The sequence below is a fragment of the Macrotis lagotis genome, chromosome 1 (assembly GCF_037893015.1).
Source record: "Macrotis lagotis isolate mMagLag1 chromosome 1, bilby.v1.9.chrom.fasta, whole genome shotgun sequence".
Lineage (NCBI taxonomy): Eukaryota > Metazoa > Chordata > Mammalia > Peramelemorphia > Peramelidae > Macrotis > Macrotis lagotis.
Window position 1 is genome coordinate 911,246,329 of NC_133658.1, and position 23,597 is coordinate 911,269,925.

Genomic DNA, 23,597 nt, shown 5'->3' on the forward strand with positions numbered 1-23,597 from the left:
AACTCCCAGAGTAAATAAATTCCTTAAGGTTTAAAAAATCCTTTCAAGTTTAAAATTCTTCCTGGCAAAAACAAAAGCACCAGCATCTGCCTCAACAGAGGGCAGAAAAGAACAAACAGTATACCTCCTGACTAACTAATTCTGAGGAGACGTTATATCAATTGTGCAGTGAATATAAAATGTAATCAGTCAAATTTAAATAAATCAGAGATAATATTCATTTTGATATTTTCATTAGAAATTTTGAGGGGCAGTGGAGATAGGATGGCAGAAAGGAGCCTAGGTCTTCCTAGTTTCCCTCACTATCATTGAACCGAGCCTTTAAACATGTTCTGGAGTGACAGAATTGCAAAATTTTCTGATTTAAGATATCTTAGGGGCACTAGGTGGTATAGTGGACAAAGCACTGGCCTTGGAGTCAGGAGTACTGGAGTTCAAATCTGGTCTCAGACACTTAATAATTACCTAGCTGTGTGGCCTTGGGCAAGTCACTTAACCCCATTTGCCTTGAAAAAACAAAACAAAACAACAACAACAACAACAAAAAGATATCTTGGACTAGAGAAAGGATCTATCTGACTATTGTCAAAGTGTAGTGTGCTCCAATACTGGGGCGCAGGTAAACCAGCATGAAGCTGTCAGTCACAACAAAAATCAGAAAAGGGGGTTCCTTTGACCAGGCTCAGCAGATTAGTGGCACAGTAAATCATTGGTGTGGCCTCCAGGAGAAAGCAAATTGTGAGCTCTGGAACACTAGCACAATACACTGGTCATTCCAATGAACTTTACAAATTTTCAGCATTTGAGACTCAGTGAAAAAAGTTTGCACTCAGTCCCTTGGCAAGCAGCCCAAGAAGCTTGAGACATAGTTCCTTGTGATCTTGGAGCAGAGCCTCATTTTCACAGAACAGTAAAGAAAATGAAATAAGAAAAGAAAAAAATAGCCCTGTTCATAGAAAATTCTTATGGTAACAAAGAAGATCAAGCCCAAAACTCAAAATTCAATAGCAATTTCAAAAAGCCTATCTATCAAGCCACCAAGGAATCATGAAATTGCTCAGAAGCCTCAAAAATCCTCCTGGATGAGCTAAAAAATGAATTTTAAAAAGCAAATGCAGAGAATTGGGGAAAATAGGCAGAGAATTGCCAAAAAGTCATCAACTTAGAAAAGGAAGCATAAAAATTGTCTAAAGGTGATCACTTCTTAAAAATAGAATTGGTCAAATGAGAGAAAAGTCCATGGAAGAAAATCACTCCTTTAAATGACAAATTGACCAAATGGTTGAGGAAAATCCAAAGCTAACTGAATAAAATAATTCCTTAAACATTGGAATTGGACACTCCATTTGTCATGAAACAGGTAATCAAAATCAAAAGAAGAAAGAAATAGGAGAAAATGTAAAATTGGAAGAACAACTAACCTGGAACATCAAAGGAGCTGTTTGCCCAATGAATCATTTCCCATTTACATATCATTTAAAAATAATTGGATTATCTAAAACCATGATAAACAAACTGGAAAACATCTTTCAAATTATCATGAAAACTCACCATGATATCCTAGAAGCAGGGGATAAAACAAATAGTCATTGATAAATACCCACTGGGAAAGGAGCCAAGATGGTGGTGTGAAGGCAGGAATTGCCAGAAATTCGTTCCCCAAAAAACTCCCAAAGTCTTCAAATTATGATGCTAACCAAAATTTAGAGGGGGCAAAACTCACAGAAAGATGCAATTTCCCAGTCCAAGATAACTTAGAACTTCCACAGAAAACTTCTATTCCACCGGGACCAGGTTGAAAAAAGTCACAGAGCAGCCACAGAGTAGGACAGCCAGACCAGAAACCGGGGTCCATGGCAGAGGGGGGTGGTGTCCAGAACTCGGCCCAGAGATCATTGGGGACCAGTAGCATGGGAGGTGAGAGAACTCTGCCAACACCAGAGTGAGTGCAGAGCAGAGCTCTGACCTCAGAGCAGCCCTGTAGTGAGAACCTGCAGCTGGGGTCAGTAGAGCCACCCAACACATCCAGAGCACTCAGCCCATAGATGGTAAGGGTGTTGAGGGCAACTGGAGAAGTCTCTCTGCTCTCCCTGGTGCAGGACTCTGCTGTTTACCCACACTCAGATCCAGGTTGCAGCCTGGTCCGCCAGAACACCACACAGCTCTAGGGCATAGGAGAACACAGACAAGAGAGCAGTCAGAGCCTCTCATAAGACCTTGGAAGAATTAAGGTCCCAGTGGGTTGTTCCAAAAAAACCCCAAAACTTGGAAGTGCCATAAATCAGACATAGTCGGAGGAAATGAGCAAACAGAAAAATAATACTCTGACCATAGAAAGTTACTGTCGATTACTGTAGTCATTTTTACTACTGTTTCCCTTATACATAGTATAATATACTGATCCATTCCTCTAATTCTTACCCAATAGCAGATTGTTTTGATAACTGCCACTTATATGCTTAGGTTACCTTCCTTTGGATGTTTTTAACATTGATTCCCTTGACCATTTGTTGCTTCAGATGACTTTTGCTTCTACTTTTTCTACCTCTGTAAAATTATTTTTCGTAGGCTGATTGGTATGGCACTGAATATGTAATTTAATTAAAAGAGATTTGTCATTTTAATTATATTAACTTAGCCTAACCATGAGCAGTTGAAATTTTTCCATTGAGTAAGATCTCACTTCATTTTTGTGAAAAGTATTTTGTAATTGTATTCATATAGCATCTGGCTTTCTCTTGGGAAGTGGATTCCCGTGTATTTTATATTGTCTACAATTACTTTAAATGGAAATTCTCTTTCTCTCTCTTACTCTTGAATTTTCTTGGTCATATATAGAAATACTAGTGATTTAGGTGGTTTCACTTTATGGTCTGCTACTTTGTTGAAGTTTTAACTGCTAATTTGTTGAAGTTTTAACTGTTTCAAATAATGTTTTAATTGATTTTTCTATGTTTCTCTAATTACACCATCATATCATCTGCAAAGATATTATCTTTTTTTTTAGGTTTTTGCAAGGCAATGGAGTTAAGTGGCTTGCCCAAGGCCACACAGCTAGGTCATTATTAAGTGTCTGAGGCTGGATTTGAACCCAGGTACTCCTGACTCCAAGGCTGGTGCTTTATCCACTATGCCAACTAGCCACCCCCAAGATATTATCTTCATTTTGAAATTTAAGTCCTTCAAAGCTTTTCTTCTTTTGCTAGGCTTGTTAACATTTCAAATACAATATTGAATAGTAATGCTGATAATGGACATCTTTGCTTTACCTCTTATCTAAATGGAAATGCAGTTAGTTAATCCCCATTATGAATAATGCCAACTGATGCCTTTAGATAGACACTGTGTGGAGGGCCAGCTTCTGTGGAGTTGGAATGCAAGTGACCTGGTAACAAAGGTTACCAGAGATCGAGCATGTATTCTTGGTCATTAATGGGTTTGGCTCACCAAGAACTTTGACCTAAACCTCTGGGCTCAAAGCTTATGGGAAAAATTCTGATAAAGCATTCTAAAATACTTCAAAGTCCACATACCATAAATATAATCAGGGAAGCCATGCAGCTGGATTTCTTCTGACTTGTCTGAGATAGTTCTCATTATAAGAGACTGGAGATTCAACACTAAAGTTAAGAGAGAATTATTCATGACACTAAGTTATTTGTGTGACTCTCTTCAACCTGGCTTTCACCAATACCCAGGTACATGCCAACTACTGGCAGCAATTGGGACCTGAAACAGTGATGACCTAGAAGGGAATTAGTCTTGAAAGGAAAGACACTGACTGGGTATCCTGTGGTCATGGAGAGTGCTAAAAGATTCAGGTAAGAAGTTTTGTTTTTTTTTTATTTTTCTCTGCATTCAAAACAGAGAGCATTAATATGGGACAGGGACAATCTAAGGATAGAGGACATTATTTGAGAGTGTTAAAGCAGATAGTCAAAGAAAGAGATTGTTAATAACAACAAAACAATTGGAAGAATTTATTGAATGTATACACAAATGTTGTCCCTGGTTTCCAGAAGAAAGAGTGCTAAATGCTGAAATTTGGGAGACCCTAGGAAGACAAATGAGTGAATGTTTTAGACAGAATGATCAGGAGACATTTTCTATAGGAGTCCTTACATTATGGAATATTTCAAAAATCTGTATGACTCCCCTGGAGATGTTCCTTTGGCTCAGAGGATATTAAAAGTTGATGTAGCTGTTCAAACTTCTCAGCAGGAAGACAGGAGTAAAAAGGAAAAGGAGGAAGAAGAATGGTGACCTTTACCTCCAAAGCCATGTCCTCGTATCCTTAGCAGCCCACCTTCTGCTCTTTTAAAGAAGAAAGCATTAACAAAGATAAGGGGTATATGAATGTTATTCAAAAGCTTGCTCAAGGGCCAAGATAGTGGTGAGAAGACAGTCCCTGTGCTAAGGTCTCCTGATCTTCCCTCATATATAATATGAAACAAACCTCTGAACAGAAATCGGATAGACAAAACACAGAAAAAGAAGTTCAGAGAAGAACAGCTACCTCGAGGTTTCTTTGCTGTGATCTTGGGTGAGTCAGGCACAGAGAGCACAGTCCCTGCCAAGAGGGGTGAGAGCCAGACTAGCCTGAGATCAGCCTCAAAGGCTTTGTCCAATAGCTACCTGGGGATTGGAGTCATTGGCTGTGACACTGACAGTCTGGGATTTACAGGAAGGGCTTGAGGGTGAGTACCAGGTCACAGTGGTTTTGGACATTGATCTCCTGAGCTCCTCTGGTCTGGAGGACAGTAGAAGCCATACCTTCATTTCAGATAAACCCTCTTCCCAGAACAAACACAATTACACCCCAACTCCCCCCCCACCCAGTATCAGGCATGAGCAGCAGAGCTCCTTCAGCTGTGAATAGGGAGAATCATTAGCTTGCCCCAGGACATAGCCCAGATTGATCAAGGAGAAAAGTATCCAGCAGAGTTGCCCACCCCCTGCAGGCCAAGGGAAAGGGTCTCATATCAAGGTCACAGACACTCCAGAGAAAGCAATCAGCACCCCCTGGTGGTCAGCCCACGTGGAGTTACTAAGCCCAGTGAGTAAAGCCTCTGAGATCCCAATATCAAACCTCTGCAAAGGTTTTAGGAAAATGAAGAAAAAACCATAACAGGGGGGTCCATAGAAAAATTCCTAGAAAGTGAAGACCCTAACTCAGAAAGCTCTAGAACCTCTGAGGAGAATGTGATTTGGTCTCCAGCACAGCTTCTTGAAGAAACGAGGAAGGAGTTTAAAAATTAATTGGAAAATTTGGTAAAAAGAAATCCAAGGGAAGATTAACCCCTTGCAACACAGAAACAAATTCTAGTAAAATACAATTGGAAAAATGCAAAAGGAAACTCTTACAAAAATAGGATGAATCAATTGGAAAAGGAGTTGCGAAAAAGTAAATCAAGAAAATTCTTCTCTTAAAAAAGAATGGAATCTGTGAAAACTAATGACTTCATGAGACTACAAGAATCTGTTAAACAGAACCAAAAGCTCAAAAAAAAGAAGAATAAAATGTAAAATACCTCATCAGCAAAACCACTGACTTCAAGAATAGATTGAGGAAAGATAACCTAAAAATTATTGTTCTTCCTGAAAACATTGAAGAGAAAAAAAGCCTGGACTTAATATTACAGGATTAGTGATAGAAAACTGCCCTGATATCATAGAACCAAAGGACAAAATATTTATTGAAAGAATACATCGATCCCCTTCAGAAAGATATCTGAAAATGAAAACGCCAAAGAACAGTGTGGCCAAATTCGAGAACTATCAGATAAAAAAGAAAATCCTGCAAGGAGCCAGAAAGAAACAATATAGATCCCAAGTAAGGATTACATATGACCTGGCTGCATCAACATTATGGGATCGAAAGGCCTAGATTGTGATATTCCAAAAAGCCAGGGAATTTGGAATGCAGCCAAGTATTCGTTATCCAGCAAAACCGATCATTCTCTTCCAGGGCAAAAGATGGACATTTAATGAAATAGGAGACTTTCAAATTTTCTAATGAAAAGAACAGAACTTAATAGAAAATTTGGACTTCAAACAGGACAACTACTATCAAATAAGACTGTCTATATCCTTACCTGGGAGAAAGACTCTAAAAACTCTGAATAATTGTAATTCTATTAGAGAGAACATACTAAGCCAGAAGTGATAGACACTTATGTCTTTTTATACATTTAGTTCATATGCAATGGCAACAGCATAAAGTTCAGAGTTTGATCAAGGTGTTGATTGATCATTTATTCCCTTGTTTTGCTACTGCAGGGATACCAAATTCCATAAAAACAGATAATGTCCCTGGATATATTCTATGGCATTTAAACAAGTCTGCCTAAATTACAATATAAAACATATTATGGGTAAGAACCTAGAACCCCACTGGTCAAGCTTTAGTAGAAAGAAAACATTGAGATCTTAAGAGATTACTGGAAGTATAAAAGAAGGGAGAATATTGGGGGACAAAAGGGAAACGAGAGAGAAGAATAAAGCTTGTCTTCTATGCTGTTAATTTTTTAACATTAGATGATAAGCAACACAGCAGAAAGATTTTTTTTTAATAAGGATACGCATCATGAAGAGAAGGGCATGGTCATGTGAAAGGACACTATGGATGAACAATGGAAAGGAATTAACAATGGGATTAGGGTATGCTTCTAATTTGTCCACAGATGGAGAAACTATCTGGAAACCAGAAAGGAGTATCAGACTGTGCAGACCAGATGAATCAAGTAATACAGAAAATGAACAACTTATTAGGAAATCAAAGAAGAAAAGACAAAAGGAGAAGAAAGAACAGACCTTGACAAAGGAGATCACCTCATGGACTGAGAGGGCAACTTGTGATCCTTACATTGATCGTGAATAATTTGGAGATTGTAAAAGGATCTGAATATTGGACTTAGGTTCAAAACCCTCCATGGGTAACTACTATTCTATGGGGAGAAAGTATAGCTGAAGTTCTAATGATAGAGGAGGCTGCAATACATTTGGAATATAACAAATTTAGTATTGGAATTGACAAAAAAGTGATGCTGAGAAGAGAAGTTATAATTTTTCTGGCTTAAATAGTATGACACCTATATCAGTTTTGTAAAAATTGTATTGTTGAACCATATATGAAATTAAGTAACACTAATTGTCCAACTCATCCAAATATGTATAGCACAGAATCATTTAGGACTTTAGAATTGTGAGGAGTTCCATTTGTACAGAGTACTGAAGGTATAAGATTTCCTACAGCACTTCCTTGTTTAAATTTTCATGCTTGGAAACATTTTCCACCTTGCATTGCATGTCACAAGCAATATAAAGGAATTTATCATCATTCTATTTTTTGCAAGTGTGGAATTTTCCTGATACAGCTGTTCTATGGCATATTACAGGCTACAATGAACCAATTATATACCCAGAAATAGGGTTAGCTAATTCAGAGATATGGAAAGATATGAAAGCTTTAGAAGAGATAAAATTAATTCACTGGACTGTGATGCAAAACAAAAAGTCTTATTTAGAATAAAAACAGTAAATGTCTGTATGCACAGGATCAAAGATTGCATTCAAGATAGGATCTTCCAAAAATGTCAATATAATTAGAGAAAAACAAGAATATAATATTAACTGTTATAATTGCACTATTTAAACATGTGTAGACAAAGAAGTGATGAATGATGATGTCGTTTTGTGATAAGACAACCAAAATTTGCTATAATACCCACTAAGGTAGAAGGCTTGTATATGTCTCCTGCTGATGAGATTTTAGAAAAGACATTAAAAATATTTAGGCAAAAGAGATGGGTGAGGTGCATTGTGTTTGGAGTGTTACATATTATAGCAGCAATTGCAGCTGCTACATCCACAGCTATGTCCGTACAAATGATAAAAACAGAAAAGAGAATTGTCAGAAAATGTTACTAGAGCATTAAGAGCTCGTGATAGAATTAATGAAGATCTTTATCAATTGATTAAGGCATTACAAACCTCTGTAATCCACACAGGGGATCATGTGGATGCAATGGAGATTAGATTACATTTACCCAAATACACCTCTTAAGGCTTCAGGAAAGGAAGAGGGAATTGGAGAGAATCAGATTCTGTGGAGTGGAAATGCAGTCATGGCTGGAATAAAGATTTATAAATCTCATTTTTTACTTCAAGGACTGTAGCATGCACAGAGCCAACACCTCCATGAATTGTTTGGACAGACAAGTTAATGCTGGTTTAGGAAAACTGAGATATATCACATTAGTGGGTGAGTAGGGGTAGTGTGTAACCCAAGCATGTGAAGACTTCCCCTGGTAGAGTGGGTGAATGATTATGGGCATGAAGGCAACTGAAGCACTTACAGCTTGGTTAGACATCAAAGAAAACAAGGGCAGCAAGTACATCTTGAGCTTTCACAAATTATCTTGACTCTGTCCTGTCACTGAACTGTGGTGACTCTGGAAGAGAGAGTAAAGTCAATGACTTCCTGCAATTCTGCTAGTGAAGCAGTGAAGAAATTCAGGGGCAGCTAGGTGGCACAGTGGATAGAGCACCGGCCCTGGAGTCAGGAGGACCTGAGTTCAAATCCAGCCTCAGACACTTAATTACCAAGACGTGTGGCCTTGGGCAAGGCACTTAACCCTATTTGTCTTGCAAAAATAACTAAAATAAATAAATAAACGAACTAATAAATAAATAATTAAGTTCAATTCATATACGAATGGAAAGATCTCCCTATACCATTTTATCATTTTTGAAGGTCCTATTGCTCCAGGCAAATGATGAAGCAGCAACAATCTTGGTTAGGGAACTGTCTCCTCACTGGAAGTAGCAGTGGATTTTCCAGTCTCCTGGGTTCCTGACCAACCCTTCAAGGTTCACATTACTCACCTCTTGGTGTGAGGAAGAGACTTGAAAAGGTGATCTAAGAATTGACTATTTAGGGGCAGATAGGTGACCCATTCATTAGGTAGAGCACCTGGAGTCAGGAAAACCTCAGTTCAAATCCAGTCTCAGACGTTTAATAATTACTTAGATGTGTGACCTTGGGCAAGTCACTTGACCCCATTGCCTTTCAACAAACAAAAAAAACAAAAAAAGAAATGAGTGCTAACACAACCCTGGTAAGATTAATGATCAGATTTCTAGGTAGGGAGTCACTTTGTGGCCAAAAGATAAAGAAAAATGTACCAAAGCTTCTTCAAAGATTATTCCACTCACACTCAGGGCATGGGATTTTCACACACTCATAACACAAAATCCATTAAACCTGAAAAATGAACACATCTTCTTGCGAGGGAATTCAGCAGGAATCACATCTAAATAGCAAGCTTATGTGAAACAAGGCTGACAAATAAAGACCAGCTTATGGAAATCAGAACTGGATACATATTTTTACTGGAGTGACCTCAGTGAAGTACCATGAAACTGGTTTATGCTTTACAATCAAACTTCATTCATTCAAGGAACTTTTCTGAATGAAAGGCAGATGACAATAGGATTGTCATTTGCAGAAAAATGTCATTCAGCCATGATAAGTACTTCTTTCACCAAACCCCGATAAGGTCAAAGAAGAATTGGAGACTCATCTTCAATGGACTGAAAGAGGAGAAGCTTATAATTCTCTATGGCTCTGAAGTTTGAATCTAGATGGAATGCTGACTTCTACTTTCATAATATAATTCAACACATGGGAAAACTACAAAAGTACTCTGTTAGGAGGTGGAGTATTTGGTTCTTTTCCTTTGTTATCAAAGAAGACAAAAATGACATCACTATGTGTGAGACAAATCATGTCTCCCACTATTGCTGATCAGACCAATACTAGCTCAGAATGCTTTATCACAGATAGTCCATGTGAACATCTGGGGTGGGTATGCTAAACTTACAGATATCATGTTTTCTTTGAGCTGTTTCAATTCTTTCCTTATAGAGTGCAGCAGCACCACTACTGTTGAGAGCATGCCATGTTGGGTGATCTTGTGCCAGTGTCACCAAAGCAATTATTACTAAAATTCTTCAATAAGATCTTCAGGGAGTCCTGGTATTTTTTCTTCTGACCTCTTGGGTGGACTTGTCTTGTATGAGTTCTCCATAAAATAGTTTTGGGCAAGCATGCATCTGGCATTCTAACAACATGTCCACCTCACCCTAGTTTCACTCTCTGTAGTAATGTTGAATGCTAGGCAGTTTAGTTTGAGAAAGGACCCCAGTGTCTGTCATCTTCTCCTGCCAGGTGATATTCAGAATCTTCCTAAGACAATTTAAATGGAAGCGATTCAGTTTCCTGACTTGGCACTGGTAGATTGTCCAGGTTTCTCAAGCATATAGCAAGGAGGTCAGCACAAGGACTCTGTAGACTTTCAGGTTCTTAGTCAGTTTAATACCTCTTCTCTCCCATACTTTCTTTTGGAGTCTCCCAAATACTAAGCTTGGTCTGGGAGTGCGAGTGTCAACATCATTGGCAAAGGAAAGGGCACTACCAATGAAAGTGAACTTGTTCACATTACTCAAAACTTCTCCATGTGCAGTAATCCATGGTTCTACTTATCGATGGTGTGGTACTGGCTGATAGAGCACCTGTCTTTTCTTGCTGTTCATTGTAGACCAAAATTAGCCCAAGCAGCAGAGAAAGGATCTGTACTTTATTGCATCTCAGCTTCAGAGGCAGCATCGAGGGCACAAACATCTGCAAACAGAAGATCATGCACCACTACTACCTCTAGTTTTGTCATGGTTTGTAGCCTTTACAAGTTAAAAAATTTGCCATAAGTGAAGTGGATGACCTTGAGGCCATGTTCATCCTCAGTGAAATCATTTGCTAACTTGGCTGAAAACATCATGCTAAAAAGTATGGGAGCAAGGACAGATCCATTGGTGACTGGGGAAATGTGTAGAGTATCTTTTACTATCCACAATCTAGGTAAACATGACATGACGGAACTGATATGCAATACTAATGATCTTCTCCAGGAAACCAGATTTTGGCATAATTTCCATAAACCTTCACAACTGAAAGAATCAAAGGCCTTGGTCAGGTTTACAACTATTGTAGACAGAACTCAGTTCTGCTCCTGGAATTTTTATTGAAATTACTGGACAGCAAACACCTTATTAACTGTTCTTGGACCCTTTATGTAGTCACACTTGCACTCAGTGAGGTGACCAACTTCCAGGTGAAGAAGCAGCCTCTTGAGAAGACTCTAGCAAGAATTTTACCAGCAAGAATATGGGGGCTGCTCAGTGACACCGTGAATTGAGCACAGGCCCTAGAGTCAGAAAGACCTGAATTCAAATCTGACCTCAGATGTTTAATAATTACCTCTGTTACCTCAGGCAAGTCACTTAACCTCATTGACTTGCAAAAAAAAACAAAAAAGAAAGGAGAAAAGGGAAAAAAGATTATAGAGCTTATGTAAAAGGAAAAGAATGGAAACCAACTTCAGTGGATTCCAGAGTACAAAAGGGGGAAATAAAGGGATAAAGACACTCCAAAGGTAGAAATGGATACAGCATGAAAGGGCAGAGAAAATTATAGAAAATATTTTTCATTTGATCCTCATGGTGGAATACAGTAGATTTTATAGAATCTTGTATATGGGTAGGTCCCATGGTTAGATCACTAATTTAATATAATCAAATCAAAAATTGAATGGAGGATGAATAGGAGGCCAAGAAGACACTTCATAGGAGGACTAGACAGCAGGATATTTCAGTATTCTTATTGTGAGATTTTTAGCTCAAAGACCAAGGTTTTCAAAGTGTCTGAGGAGAAAGGAGGGGATAGGACAAATGATAAAGGGGAAATAAGAGGAGAATTGGCAGCAGATTGGATCTAAGAGTGAAAGTGAGGATTCAACGAAAGAACCTTGAATTCTGGGTGATATGGAGTGAGTACCTAATCATTTCTTATACTGGGGATGTAGTTAGATATATTTTCATTGAAAGTCAGTTTCAGTTCTTCAACCATTTCTAAGTCCCTCCTGTTTACAAAGAATTGATTTAGGTACTCAGTATACAAGTGCCTAATCTGAAGGAGCATCTTGAATCGCTCAGTTAAAATGGAATTATGGAATTCGAACAGAGAATCAAGGAAAATGAGAGTTGTTGAGAGCCACATACTGAGATAAGTGTTCAAAAAAGTTTTGGGAAAAGCAGTGTATTTAGAAATAATAAGGGTGGGACAAAGAGAAGTGAAATTTGTTAAAAATGAAAGAAGGATGAAAAAATGAAACTCAAAAATAATATTTTGGAAATTGACCTAAGAGCAGTTTAAAAGGTGATGATAATGATGGACGTAAAGGAAAATCCATACAAATAGCCTGACTTACATGGAAAGACAACAGAGTTTCTTGTGCAAACAGATATCTGTTATCAAGCATGACAGTTATTTTTTCAGGGAACAGGAATTGCTTTAGATTGATGTTGTTCCCTGCCATGGGATTTATGAGTTATCCATTCTTGAGTGTTCCACTGTGGCCTCAGAAGAATGACAACGCATTTGGGAAAGATGATGCAGACAAGTAAACCAGCACTAGAGCTCAAGATACAGAAGACTTCCACAGCTATCGAAGTGTTCCCCTTGGTGCTCTGGTCTGTGGGCAAAAAAGAGATCCAGACACTGCAGAATATCAACATGCTGAAGGTGATAAACTTGGTTTCATTAAAGGTATCAGGGAGATTTCTGGCAAAAAAAAGCCACAGTGAAGCTCCCCAGGGCCAAGAATCCCATGTAGCCCAGGACAACATAGAAGGCAATGAGTGAGCCCTCGCTGCATTTAAGGATGATGTGCTTAGGTTCTGAGTGTAGTTCTGCATCCTGGAATGGGGGAGAAGACAACAGCCAGACACCACAGAGAATCACTTGGTGCCGAGAGCAGATAAGAATAATAGAAATGGTTGTGTTAGGTCCCATCCATTTTCTACTCCTGCTTCCTGGACTTACAGTTGTGAAGGCTAGAACTACAATGATTGTTTTAGCCAGAATGGAAGAGATGGCCATTGTGAATGTGATTGCAAATATTGTCTGTTGAAGGACACATGTGACTGAGGTTGGCTTCCCAATGAAGACCAGTGAAGACAGGAAGCATTGGCTTAGGGAGAGGAGCAAGGTATAAATGAGAGCCCGATTATTGGCTTTCACTATGGGGGTTTCCTGATGCTTCCCAAAGATCCCAATGATCAGAATCGTCAGTAGAAAGAAGGCCAGAGATGTGCAGGTCAGGATCATACACAGAGATTCCTCATAGGCCAGAAATGTTACCACCTTGTTAAGGCAATGATTTCTCTCCTGGTTTGAATATTGATCTTCCCCATACCTGATGCACTGGTCCATATCTATAGAGAATAAAAACAATCTCAAAACTGTAAGTCCAGTCAAACTTCATTAGCCTTAGAACACAGTGATACAGGGAGGCTAGGTGGCGTAATGGATAAAGCACCGGCCTTAGAGTCAGGAGTACCTGGGTTCAAATCTTGTCTCAGACACTTACTAATTACCTAGCTGTGTGGCCTTGGGCAAGCCACTTAACCCCATTTGCCTTGCAAAAAATAAAAATAAAAAAAAAAAAGAACACAGTGATACAATTCCTCAAGCTGGCCTTCTTGACTACAAAATACCCTTTATGATTCTCTCCAGTTCCTGAAGTGACATCAGTCTCTCATACAATGAGCATCTTTAATTCAATATCACTAAAACTTCAGCCACAGGTCATTCCATGAAATTACATGAAATAACTGAATTTTTAAGAAATCTAAGATATTTCATGACCATCCAGTTTTCTAAAACAATGTTGTATGGTTGGCAGACAAGAAACTTTTATTAAGTTCTTGCTTGCTAGGCATTTGGACAAAGACCAAGGCCTACATACAAGTCACAAATTCATATTCATCCTTGCATAAACCTATTGCATTTAAATGGGTAAAGACAAAACCACTGAAAAGGTAGCTGAAAAGTAAAGGTTGGGCCAAAAGCAAAGTAAAGGCAGGGAGGTGGCATGGTATCATATCACCCTTGCATGTTATTGTGTCAAAGTCTGTAAACTTAAAAGCAAAACTCTAAGCAGAAAGTAGCATAGACTAAAGAGGATACAAATTGAGTTCATGCAAGGAATTTATAATTGGGATCATTTAGCTATTATTGAAGAAGGATAATCCAAGTTAAAAAAAAATCTGGATACATTGGGAAGTTTCAGTATATGAAGATCACCTTCTCAAGATGGAAATGACAGAGAAGGTTGAAAAATTTTTATAGGGAGAATTTCCTACCAGATTGGCTGTTTAGCAAGGTCATTTAAAATACCATTCTAGTGCCACCTTAGGTTACTGTTGTTGGAGTTGTGAATGGATCCCGGCATTCCAGGGAACAATTTGGAAATATTTTTCAGATAATAAAATTGTGCCTATTATTTGCTCCAGGATTACCAGTACTAGATCTGTATTCCAAACCTCCCCCCCCAAATTTTAAAAATGATCCACATGTACATGAATATTCATAGAAGTTGTTTTTGTTGTGACAAAGAATTGGAAATTGATGGAATGCCATTCAATTGGGGAATGACTGAGCAATTTATGTCATATCAGTAAAATGAAATATTCTTGCTCTGTTAGAATTGATGAACAGATTTCACAAAATCCTGGGAAATCTTGTATGAACTTCTGCTGAGTAAAACAGAAGCAGGAGAAAGAATTCTGTACATTTTAACATTAACATTGTGCAATGATGAACTGTGAGAGAAATATAGGTTACAGCAAGGCAGTGATCCAAGACTATTGTAAATAAAAGTTCTTCTGTGGTTGTTTCCATATTATCTCCTCCATTAGATATTAAGGTGCTTTTCTGTCAGTTCAGAAATAGATAATTACATTCTGGAACATACATATCATGTAGTATAACTTTAATTTAATCATTGATTGATATGATAAAAAACAAAGAAACATGGAAGGCAATATCTGAAAAGAAAGAGAAAGATGTATTCTGAGAGCAAAATGGAATATGTGTAATGAATATACATATAATTGCAAAAAAAGAAAAGAAGTAACTAAAAATTTTCAAAAAACAAGTATATGGACCAAATAAAGAGATATGAGAAGAAATTCACAATCTGCTACTTGGAAGAGGGAGAAAACTCAAATAACTATAGTAAATCATTCATTGTTCTGATTTTATTTTTGATTTGATACTTTATTTTCTTTATGACTTTTTTCTTTTTTTCATTCAATTGTTTTGTAGTTTGCTTTTGATTTTTGAAAAAAAACCTTGACATTAGGGAGATGATGCTATGATATGGAAGTGAAATGGATTTAAGTGAGAGAGTGCTGTACAACTCAGCAGCCTCACTTTCTCTGGGAGCAATAAGGGACCAGAAATGTATCTGTACCTAGATTTTTTTTAAACTTGGATTATCCTTCCACCAAAATAGCCAAATGATCTCCTTTGTAAATTCCTTCCATGAACTCCATTTGTATCCTATTTAGTCTATGCTACTTTTTGCTCAAGGTTTTGCTCTACAGACTTTGACACAATCACTGCAGATGGCCCTGCATGTGTGTGAGACAATGACCATTCAGTCATTATAGTTGGGTACAAAAGAGATGAGAAGAAGAGGCCAAGAATGACCACTAAAAAGTAGAAAAAACGTTCAATTGATAAGAACCTCTTTTTTATTTTACTATAATAATTAATCTTGTTTTATTGTACAGCCCTTTAGGAGATGGGAATGTGAACAATAGTGAGAAGAATTTAGCTAATGAATAAATAATGAAAAAAAATGGAATTTCAAGTTTGAAGCATACGTAATTATCCACTTACCCAGTGAGTTTCAATGTGTGTGTGTGTGTGTGTATTATTCATTTTGTTTAGAAAATTCAGCATATATGTGGACTATATTTATTTGTCTTTGGGTTTAATGTTTTCATCTAAGTCCTTCATTGAGCATCATAGCCATAAACTCACATAAAAGGCATTCTTGTTCTAGTTCCTTACTTTCAGGTAGCCCTTTTCAATATTGTATTGACACTGTCCACATAGTGCTCCTAGCTCCAAGGTTGTCCCTATTATTCCACTAGTTTCTCCACATTTGTCTCAGGTGCCGTTTTTCCACAGAACATAAGTGATCTTATGAAATTATCCCAATTCTATTCCCAACTCAGATCTATAACCCTATTTTGAAAGATAGTGGTGATATGTTTCTTTGTACAAACTTAGCAATCTGATTAGAAATCTCCACAGCTCTTGCTGCACGCAGAATTGGGAGTCTAAATAAGGAGGAAATTCTTTGAAAGTACTTCTCATTCAAATAGTCAAATAGTCGAAAGAACACATTGTAGTTTGGGAAATGATCATGTTGTGAGGTCATAAATATTATAGTATTTCTAGAGAAGCAACACCTACTCTTTGTTTCCAGGGGCTCAATCAATGAATATGCATTTCTCAATTACTTTCTGTGCAATAGATATTATTTCAAATTCTGGAAAATAATAAATGAATGGCATGTCATTGGATTAGAAACTCATTTGATGAGCAACCAAAAAATTCCCAAATGAATTTAAATTTAAATTGCAGACATACTTACACAAGTAATGCACTTCTGTGTCACATTTGTGTATATATGCATTTGCCTGTGTCTCTGTCTCGTAGGTAAGTACAGGATTTATTGCTGCCTAAAGACGTACCATAAAATTGTTCCTGAAAGAGACAACTTAGCCAGGCATGTTCTGAAGCTGCCTGCTTTTAAAATAGCTAAATCTACCCAATAAACTAATCTCTAAGTAATTAATTAAAAGGGGGCAAAGAAATATATGTCTACCCAGATTCTTTATAAAATCATACCAGAATAGTATAGCACTAGAAAGCTTGCAACATGATTTGCACACAGAAACTCATTTTCTGCTCAAATATGTCATTATTCTCATTTTTCAGATAATGGAATCTACAATGTTGAAGAGACAAAGTTCAGGGGACTTTGGCAGTGACATATACTTATGAATTATCTAAGATGACATATAAACCCAAGTCATCTTGATTCATTGCCCAAAACTCTAAATACTCTCACTAATATGTCCTAATTTTCTGAGATGCAACTAAAGCAGAATAAAGCTTTTTATCATAAAAGTATTATTTTATGAAAATGAAGGGATCCAAAGCAATTCATCAAGATGAAAGGTGTCTGGTAAAAAAAATAGATGTCTTATGCTTAGAAAGGTACAGGCATAATGGTTCATCTCTTTCACAGTATTTGATTTTATATTGTTAATGAAAGAGAGACAGAGAGAGAGACCGAGACAAAGAGAAAGAGAAAGAGAAAGAGAGAGAGAGAGAGACAGACAGACAGACAGACAGACAGACAGACAGGCAGACAGACAGACAGACACAGAGAGACAGGGGCAGATACAGAGAGAGAAAAAGAGAGATAAGGAGAGACAGACAGACAGACTGCAACCATTTACCATTCCCTGGAAAAAAAGAACAGGTTTGTTCCTGTTTAACTAACAGTGTATTAATGGAGGAATTCCAGAATGTTAAATGTATCTTCATCCCACCCTAACTTTATTGATTTTTTTCCTGTTTAACATCACATGTTTTGTGTAATAGAATGATAATTTTTAGTGGTAAGAATTTCTATACTTATTTGTATGGCCCAGAGAGGGAAAATTCAGTGAGACCAAAATTTCTATTAATGGATTCTTTAATATATATTCTCAACAAAAAAATACCCATGTGAGTTACTACTAACCTTTACATAAAATTCATTCCACATTATGATATTTGCAATGATGAAAATATCTTCACCATGGGAAGCATGGGGATTAAACTCTCCCACTCTCACCCGAGTTTCTGTTTCATTATCAAAGGCCACATAATTGATAATATCATAGCTTGCCACGGGGATCCTTTCCTCATCCAGGAACACTTGATCATCCATACTATTGTCAAATTGGAAGTTTCTAAAAATGAATGAAGCTGAAGGGAAAAAAAAAATTAATTGTCAGTTATGTCAACTTGAGAACATTTAAAAGATTTTGAAATGTCAAGTCGATATTTTCCTCTAACTTAGACACATATAATGAAGATCATCATCCATATCTCATGTTTACCTACCCGCAAAGAATTCCACTTAATTAATTAAACTTTATTATTTCATTTTGTTTGGTCAAAATATGTTATTGTTCCTTTTCACCCCTTGCCTCACCTTCCTGAATCTACTTGTCACCTTTGGTTGAACTTTCAATTGTTTCATCTAGAGTAACTTTTCAGGATAGTAGAGGTGTGATGATGTTTTACTTTCCTTCATTTCCAAACTAGTCTCTCTATTATTCATCTTTTCAACTCTACTTCATTCCATACTCTCCAGTTCTTTGGACATTTATTTTACTGATGCTCTTACAAAAACTCAGCACTTAATATTTACTCCACAAATCTCTTCCATTCTATTATCTTCCTGTTCAACAAGGTTGGTAAAAATAATAGGTGTCACTGAACAAAACTCATTTAAAATTTTTATTGACAAACTGCATTTTAACACTTAAACCAGCAAAGAATTTTTTTTAAATTTATTTTCATGTCTTTGCTCACTTCCCATGTTTCTTTTCTGCTCTTCTCAATCCATCTATGTCTCTCTTTTCCTATTTTCTTCATCTTAGTAAATTACATCTTTCTTGAGAGTGTTGAGGACATGGAACAGGAAGTATTTCTTCTCATAAAATCAGATCATCCTTCACTGATAACCAGAGAAGACACTGTCAACGAACCATTGCAAACTCAGCATTTTACTGTTGAGCTGCATGAACGTTAGAGATTAACTTGTTTGTACTGCTAACAAGATTCCTTTCCCTACATTATACAAATACATAATTATTTTTGTCATTTTTCATCTTATACTTTCTCATACCTCTTGTTTTTTCTCACTTCTTTCTTCTACACTTAAGCTTAACAAGTTATTAAAAACATGACACTTAGCCACGTAAGTTTTCCCAAGCTATTTTCCTTTAACATTGTTCCCTTTCTCATTCACCATTGTAAAAGGAGGGGGTGGGGGGTACGGTCTTCAGCCATCATGGAAAAAATGTACTCTTCTCACTCACTCAGTACTTTCCTGATTGGCAGATTCTGATGGCATCATTGAGCAAGAAAAGCTCTCTTCAAAATTTCCAGTTTTGCCCTCTTCTTTAATCAAAAGTTACCCAACTTCTCCAAAGTCCTACTTCATTTGCTTTTTCTCTTTTGAATCTTGCACTTTTCCACATCTTGTGGTCCCTCCCCTCCTTCCTTCAAATATACTCATCCATTGCAATTCTTTAAAAAACACCTTCACTATACCCTTCTTGTGCCCCATCGCAAGCTATTATAGTATATTTGCCTTCTTTTTATCATTCATATTTCTAGGAAACAACAAGAAAAATCAAACTGTCTCCACTGAATTTTGCATCACATGTTCTCATCACTCAAAACTTTTTAAGTCCATTCCAAACTCATCAATGAATGAAAAATGTTTCCTCCAAATATGTGATACCTTAATGATCAAATGTGATAATATTATTCTTTCTCTAAATTTCTTATGCATTTCAAACTATCATCATCTCAGTCCTGTGCATTTGTTTCCTTCTTTTCTTTCATTAGTTTTACCCTTTCTTGGTTCTCCTCATTTGACTGTTTCACCTGGTTTCTGATTCAATATCTCTGCCCCATCCCAGTAAAACCATCTCAACAGGTAAGCTAATGGGTTGAAGGGCACTAGCAAGTCTCCAAACCATGGATGATTTCAGGGATGTATAACTGTCATGTGAAGATTTGGCCTGTTGGAATGGGTAACTGAGAATTATTTGTTCAAATGACCATGAAGGAAACTGAAGTAGCATTGTGGACTGCTTAGAGCTTGATTAAGCATCAAAGATGGAAAGTTCAGCTACTGCATCCCAGGCCCTGGTAAGTTCTGTGATTTTTGTCTTCTTACTATACTTTTATGACTCTGGGAAAGGGAGTGAGAATAATGACTTTTGCAACTCTGTCTGACTTCAATCCAATCAACATGCAAATCAAGACACCATATTATGGTATTATTGGTCCTCTTTGACAGCATGGATGATGGTGACCTAAAACGTTTTGTTTTCTTTCTCTACCATCTGCCTCTTCCTGATGTCATCAGGTATATGAGGGGATAATAATTATTTCCCTGAAGATAACTCACCTATTTAGATATCCAGGCTCTTGGTGGATTTCTCAGTTAACTTCTCCTAATTCCAGCCTCTTTTCTACACACAGCTACCACATTTTTTGAGCATGTATCTGATTATGTCACATCATTATAAAGTCAACTCCAGAACTGAATGCTGTCTCTATGATATAATAACTAAAGTCATCCCTTTCATATATCAGTTCTTAAAGGTGCAGTACCTCTTCAATCAGCATAATGCACATTAAATTCTTTTGCCTTCACTTTCTTCAATGAAAGAAAAATAATTTTATATATTGCTGATATTAAAAGACAAAGTATGTTAATATTATATAATAAAATAGGGATGCTTTATATATTTATTAGTTTCTAATCTCTTCCTGTGTCATCCGAGACTTCTGCAAAACTCTCCCCATAATTCTCAGTTAATTTTATGTCAGTCTAGTAGAGAGAAAAACTTCAATGGGGAAAGTTTTGTAGGATTAATTTAATTGTGCTTATCTTTGAAAATCCATTCCCAAACTATATTTTTATCTAATTCTATATTGTTAATGTGCTCATACTTCAAAAGTCTGATAAACAGTTAATTTGGGGGCATATTTTTATCCAAGACATTGTATTTCTCATCTCTATATCTTTGCTATAGTCCTCTCATCACACCTGAAATATAACCTTCCTCTGGATATTCTGAGCTCCAAATGAGATCTATCCCAAAGTGCATGGTATTTAAATACTTCATATTTCTTTCTGCTTGTCTACAATGCCAGGGTAAATTCATACATTAACTAGCATGTTTTAAGATTTGCAATGCATGATACATGAAATTTAATTTGCATGTGACCTTTGAGTTAGCTGTTACTATTTTCTCCATTTGACAGATGAGGAAATTGGGGGCATGGAAAGTTGGATAATTTATTAAGGAAAAGTCTTAGGAAGTCAGGAACAACAGCAAACCCTACAAAAAACATGAAGAGCAATTGGACTATCTCTCCTCTCTCTCTCTCTCTCTCTCTCTCTCTCTCTCTCTCTCTCTCCCTCTCCCTCTCCCTCTCCCTCTCCCTCTCTCAATCTCTTCCTTACTCCCTCTGTCCCTCTCCCTCCCTGTCTGTTTCTAATTTTTATCTTTCTTTGTCTCATTCTTTCTTTTATCTCTTTGATCTTTTCCTCCTCCACTTGTCTTTCTAAGTGTGTGATTTTGCATGCATAGATATTATCAAAATATGAACTCAGACTTATGAAAATGCACATGCATGAATATGCCTGCACATGCAAATACAAATGTTCATATAATAACATGCCTAAGCATATATATACACATCTCTTTTATATTCAACTTCACAAGATTGTTATTCTCGTTTGAAAACCTATGTATTGCTATTTGTAATATATGATAAGATCTATTCTTTATTATAAATAGTTTCATATCTGCTAGCATGATACTTGGATTTGTAGGTAGGAGCACTGATTTTGTAGGACCTGGTCTTGCTTTAAGAAAGTCATAGGTAAATCTTTATCTCCAGTCGGACTTTTTGTTCTAATAGGCACACACAGTTTCAGTTTCTGATTTCCTAACGTATAATGTCATATATGTGCATATATGTATAAAATACATTACCTCAATAGATAAACATGTAGTGTGATAAAAAGTACATATGCCTGTGCATATGTATATATCAATCCAAATATAAACATGTAATAACATATACATATATATGTACATAGAAATGTGATTATGGTTTTCTTCCTTTGATCCTACAATATTTTCTTAAGATATTCACCAATTTTTTTCCATCTTTGCAATTCTTTGTGTTCCATTCTTTTTCCCCCTTTCTCATGGATTTATGAGTTTCCATCTGGTCTACTGGTGGATTGCAGGAGTCCATTATCTCATTAGACTGAGATCTCCCTCTTCTAAAATATTTATTTCCTTTTCAATTCATCTATAAACAAAACCCATTGCCTGTGTTTGTTTTTCTTCTCTTGCTTTATTTCTCTTAGCTATAACTTAAGACTTCATCCAAAAACATTTTTTCCTTTGAATGTACTTGATGTTAATAAATATTTGCTTGATTATTTCAAACATTGGCTAATGTTTTCTTTGATGTACTTAGATCTTCAATTTTAGACTTTGAATTGGATCTTTTTCTAATGACCAGGAACTCTACTCTTGCATATTTTTTTGGTCAGTCAGTGGGGTTAATTGATTTGCCCAAAATCACAAGCTAGGTAATTATTAAGTGTCTGATGCTGAGCCTCCTAGCTGCCCCTCCTCTTAGCTTTTGAGAATATGCAGACCCACTTAGTTTCACTTTCATATCCTTACTTTACTACTCTGACCTTGGCCTCCCTGAATAAGACTTGCCTGCATCTTAGATGGTTAAAAAATTAAATATTTGTTGATTCCTCTTTTATTTTAAGGCAGACTATTTGGAGTATCAAACTATTGAACTCTAATGGTCCCGTGGTATTGAACCCTACAACTTTCTTTGGGGTTTTCTAACCATGCTAGTTCTTTCTGTCAACTTTCTCGGAGAATTTATCTAATCTTGTTGCTTCTAGACACAATACCTTGTGGCCTACATCCTACATTTGTTTTGGACTGGCTCTGTTCACAATGGGATGCTTTACTGCCTTGAGATCCCCTTTTGTTAGAAGCCCATTTTCTGTTACATAAATGCTTTTTTTGGTTGTTGTTGTTAAATAAATAACTGGAGTGGAAGAAGTGACCTTAGAATTTAATTGGATTGTTTTAGATCTTACATCACTCTGGGAAGAATCTGAGCATTTTGGCAGAGTTAGTATGTATGACTTGCTTTGTGCTCAGGATCTACCTTGCCTGGGAGACTTTGACAGTTTAAACATGATTCCTTATTTTCACTTTATTAATATAGTTACAATTCCCATGGTGGGAATTGGGTCTAGGTCAATGATCCATCATTTTCAAAATCTGTTCTTCTGTTTTATGCCCATAAGAATATTTGCACTTCTCCAATGATGATTTGCCTTTTTTGTTCTCACTGTTTTAGAGAGCACATCTAACTGCAGTCACTAAATCCATTGCCCTTTTAGTTTACCTTGCCTAAAGGATTGGCCTCAGAACCACATTGTGAGGGAGGTGTCTAGGGATTATTTTCTGTGTTTTACCAATGAGATAATTCAGGTTTAAAATGATTATCTAACAGTGATAATTATAATTGTGTATGTAAATTAGTATGTAAATAGCAAATCGTAAATAGTAAAATTGTATGTAAATTTCAATAAGCAAATCTGTCCAGCTGAAGAGAATGCTATAACTTGAGAGTTACAAGGGAGCAGTTAGGAAAGCAATCCTCCCAAAGAATACTAAGGAAACAATTAACTCAATTTTTTTCTTAATGAACAACAAAGGAAAAAAATGCACAATCGTTGAAATACTCAATCATGCATATTCCT

General features: G+C 36.7%; 1 pseudogene; it reads right to left on the minus strand.

Annotated features, from left to right (window-relative positions):
• The window catches only part of LOC141492431 (vomeronasal type-2 receptor 26-like), a 61,786-nt pseudogene that overhangs the window by 32,658 nt on the left and 5,531 nt on the right, over positions 1 to 23,597 (minus strand).